This window comes from Lygodium microphyllum, chromosome 2 (assembly GCF_053477565.2).
Source record: "Lygodium microphyllum isolate KBCC chromosome 2, Lygodium_microphyllum_v1.1.10, whole genome shotgun sequence".
NCBI lineage: Eukaryota > Viridiplantae > Streptophyta > Polypodiopsida > Schizaeales > Lygodiaceae > Lygodium > Lygodium microphyllum.
In genome coordinates, this window is record NC_141136.1 from 37,376,907 (window position 1) to 37,381,555 (window position 4,649).

At 41.1% G+C, this 4,649-nt stretch overlaps 1 non-coding gene across 1 annotated transcript; it reads right to left on the reverse strand.

Annotated features, from left to right (window-relative positions):
* Positions 1-1,105: 1,105 nt before the first annotated feature.
* On the reverse strand, positions 1,106-1,174 carry LOC148039632 (small nucleolar RNA SNORD36). The gene has a single exon (XR_015688768.1). It is a non-coding gene; the product is annotated as a small nucleolar RNA SNORD36 (small nucleolar RNA).
* Between the last annotated feature and the right edge of the window lie 3,475 nt (positions 1,175-4,649).

The following is a 4,649-nucleotide window of genomic DNA, read 5'->3' on the forward strand; positions in this document are numbered from 1 at the left end:
TTTATCATGTTTCATATGATCAGAATGAAGAAAAGAACACCAGGCACAACAAATCTTTATACAGCATCATGTAGATCTCCCACGGTTTTTAATAGAATCAACCATATTCTTCAATATCTTCATAAAATCCATCAATAGAACAAAGAAAGCAAAGGAATACACCATCTTTGAATGGAAATACATCACATAGTATTCATCTTCAATATCTTCATAGTCTTCTCTCTCAATCTTTCATATACAATCACTCTGTTTGAATAGAATTGGCTATCTCTGACTCTCTCTCTCTCTCTCCATCAATAATACATCATATCCTCACTACAATCTCTCAAAAATCACCCTCAATAATCCCTCTTAGGTCGTGGATACCCCTCCCAAAAGGTATGTCTGATATGAAGAGTCACCCGAGCCACTACAGTGTCCTTTCATAGCTCACTACTGTCACTTCACTCTAGTCTTTACTTGAGTCTTCAGCAGCTACTTCTTCCACTTCTTTCAGCTCTTTTGCACTTGTATTCACCTCTTTCCAAGGCTAGAAAACTTTCCCAAAGTCACACATACATTCCACAGAACACTTACAGAAGCATACAGAACAGTCTACAGAACAGTAGCAGAACAGCTACAGTACAGAACAGAACAGAGACAGAACAGAAGCAGAAGCTCTACAGAAGACCTACAGAAGGTTACAGAAGGTCATCAAAACCACATAACTCACTCTCAAACCATTCCAAACTCTCACAAACCATTCAATAAACTTTCACAATATCTCAATCTTCATCAATCAATACTCCATCCCTCCTTACAGAAGACAATCAGAACAAAACAGACCAAAACAAAGCAAAACAGAACAAAACAGAAGGTATACAGAACCAATCAGAACCTATCAGAACATCACAGAACCACCAACAAACATCATGATCTTCCAAAACTCAATCATTACCATCCAAAACATTCTCAAACCACTTCCAAATCAATCAATCATCTCATAAAATCAACCATTCAGCTCTCAAAAACAACAAAAATCAGCCAAAAAACAAGTCATTTCAACACTCAACATATCCCCACACTTAATAAGGAAGCGTCCTCGCGACCCAGGAAAAAGGGAATACAAGTTCAGTTGAAAAGCTCAACTTTGATCGTCAATATCTTTTCACAAATAATCCATCCACCACGACCCCAACTTATAACCTGTTTCTAATATAAAAATACAAAGAAAGGAAAACCCTTTATTCATTAACACCTCTTAGCAAACTAAAAATCACAATAAATTTGTAAAGGATATAAAAGTTTTCTTCTTCTTCATCTGCATCAGCTTCAACTCTCCAACCACGAACCCAGCACCACAATTCTCCAAAACGTAGCTCGTACACGAAATCCAATAGGAAACCACCACATTCATTTGACATAAATGAACTCACAACACAAACACTAATACAGAACACAACCATCTGAATGACTTCTTCAAAAAGAGAGTTGTTCATTAAAAATCTTCCATTATACATTGGAAAGGTATCAATGAAGATGATCCCTCTTAAAAGATTGATGTTGTCGGAATGGATCCATAGATAAGGATTCATCTACAAAGTTTTTAGGAGGATTTTGAAAAAATTGGAGACATCACATCCTTTCCAACAGGACCAGGTATCTGCTAGGCAAACAGAGGGCATGAAAATACAATATCTCCAGCTGGTGGGAATCAATGCTCACATTGACATTCATGCACAACTTTGGAATAGGCTTGGAATCATTATGAGAGTGCCTATGCATATACGCCAGGTACCAAGCAAAGTGAGCAGTTAATCTCACTGAGGGATCTGTAGACTGTGAATACTGCTAGGCAAAATGAACATAATTCTGATAAGCTTGACTGGAAGCTGTCCATTCTCTTGGAATTACTGGCCAATTGATCTGCGGTCCTATAAGGCAATCATTCGAACTCCATCCCCTTCTTCTGGAAATCTGATTATCAAACCCGTCACAGTCACTAACCAACTGAGGTGGTTGAGATATAGAAGTGTTAGGAGAGGGTAATGGAATAAGGAAAAGTGGATGAAGGGAAGGATAGGAAAAATCATAAAAGGAAGAAAAGGTTAAAGAAGGAGTGGCAGAAATTTGTAAGGAATCACTAAGGAATGGTGTTAACTGATAAATAGGAAATGTAGAGGGTACATTAATGGATGGAGAAGGACAGGGTGGAGAAGGGAAAAATACCCTATCCTCAATAAAGGAACAATAAGTGAAAATAGGAATTTGAGGGAAAGATGAAGGTTGGAAAAGAAGGGGTAAAATAATGGTGGAATTAGACTGACAAAGGGAAAGATATATAGCATAGCGGTGAGCCAATTGTTGGTAATAGAGGAGGGTAGGAACATAAGGTCCTAAGAGAGATCATCTATGATAGGCATCAAAGAAGGTAGCATCAAATGGATTATGTTTGGAAAGATAGGTTAAGAGATCCATCCTCAGTTGATTAGTACTCTGGGCAAAGGTAGGAGCTGTGTTTTGTCTTTGATTTAGGACCACCGAATCAATCATGGGATGCCACGAATTATCATGACAATCAGCTACTTTGGAGGAATAACTCTGGAACATGTCAGCTATGCGCAACTCCAAATGATTGACATACAAAACAGCCTGTAAGACCACATCCCCCACATACCATGCCATATCCACCTCATTTGGAATTAACAAATCTCCTCGTAGATACATGTATGACATCAACATGGTGTCTGGCGTGACAGAATCTTCAAAGACCATTCTGACTACCTCCGTCAACAACTCAGCAGACCAAGCCCCACTCCAGCCATCCTTTGGAAAAGGTAAATCCATCGTGGAAAGCTTCATATAGAAGACCAACTTCTGTAAGTGGTAGTGGACAAAGAAAGAATGGTCTGGTAAGACATATTCCTGAAACTGTTCAAAGGTAGACCATAACAAGTCCATTCTGGACTGCAATCTTTCCACTTTATCTTGAAATAGAGGGCACAAAGTAGCCTGTCTCTGAAGAGCAGCCAAGTCCTGCTGTGAAAGAGAAGGAATCAATGGAACATTAGGGCTTGGAGGAACAGAGCGGGACTTTGCAAGTTGATCTTGCAACTGTTGGATTTGGGAGGCTTGGTTGGCCACTATGTCATTAGCAGTCTGTAAAGCTGAAAGCTTGTCATCTAAGATAGCTTGGAATTCCTTCGCTTCTCTGGACATCCTCTCCTTCTCTGCTGAAAGGCTAGTAACCTGTGATTGAGCCTCTAATAACTGGGTCTTCAATGAAGAAATCTCATCGCTTTGGGTGGCAACCAGTTGGGTTTGCTGTTCCATTTGCTTAAATAAATCTGCTAGGGTATCCTTAGCAGAAGCTAACTCAGATGTTGCCTTATGCAACTGGTCCTTAGACTGCATGAGCTCTTCATAAAAAGACGCGTCCAGCTGTTGAACACAGGCTGTCACTGACAACTCAATGGAACTTTGCATATCCTTGCAGAGGAAAGGAATGGCATCTCCTGAGACGAGACTGTTCAGGGAAGGAACTGAGATCTCCAAGGATCCTTCTCGATGTGCTCGGAACAGGTTATTACAAGTGAGATACCCAGGGAGTTCACTGCCAGAAGTAGCAGGGATGGGTACTGAAGGAAGTACGGAAGGAGCTTTATCCGCTACCCTCTTCAAGCGTTTGCGCTGTATGACCAGGGGAGGCGGAGAATCATCATCCTCTATGTCAATAGGTTCTGACTCTTCTGAAGGTGGAGGAGGAGGTACTGGATCTGATGGAGGAGGCGGAGGCATAGTCTTCTGTAAAATGAATAGGTCAAGAAGGCAGACAAATATGATCCGTATGTAACATTGGTAACATTACCCCTGGTGACTTTAACGAAATGCTGATCCATTTTAGTGAGGAGGTAAGTGCTCCAATCAATAGCAACTCCTTTCAACACCATCCTGGAAGCTGTGAAAAGCTCTTTGGACAAATAGTGGGATGGCATTTTGGCAGGCATAAACCTGTCCTGAAGAAACTAACAGAGCGTCTTCCATACGGGATCAGTAATCATAGAAAAGGAAACTCTTGAAGAGTTTATCACCTTCTTAACATCAAGGATTTCCCTTGTCTGCTTGTGCAATAGCTTTAGAATCACTTCATTAGAGAAGAGCTGACGAGTGGTCACAAAAGGTTCACCTTTGAAGGGTAGAGACAGAGCCTTCCCTAAGCCTCGAGGCGTCAAAGTCATAGACATGCCTTGGACTAATCCTGTCTTCTTGCTGTAAGAGGCCAGAAACTCATCACATAACGACGGATCCTCTAGAAGCAATGGAAAAGAAGTAGCCACAAAAGCAGCAAGGCCCGCCTTTGTGAGGGGCTCAAAAGTAAGTAGGGAAGAGTAATCCCTACTAACTAGTGGGACGTACTGGATAGGGGGAGGAGCATGAGAAGGCGCCATTCAGATGGTTACACACACACCACAAACACAGACAATCAAGGAGAATGCCTACAAAGCAACAGACAAAAAAAACCAAGGATAAAAGAACAACCAAACAATAAAACGTGACACAACCAACTAACCCCAAGCAAACCACATCCTAGAAAAAATTTGACACGACCTTGAGACAAATGCGACCGAAAGCTTCATGCGATGCATCAGACAAATACCCAGAACCCCGTA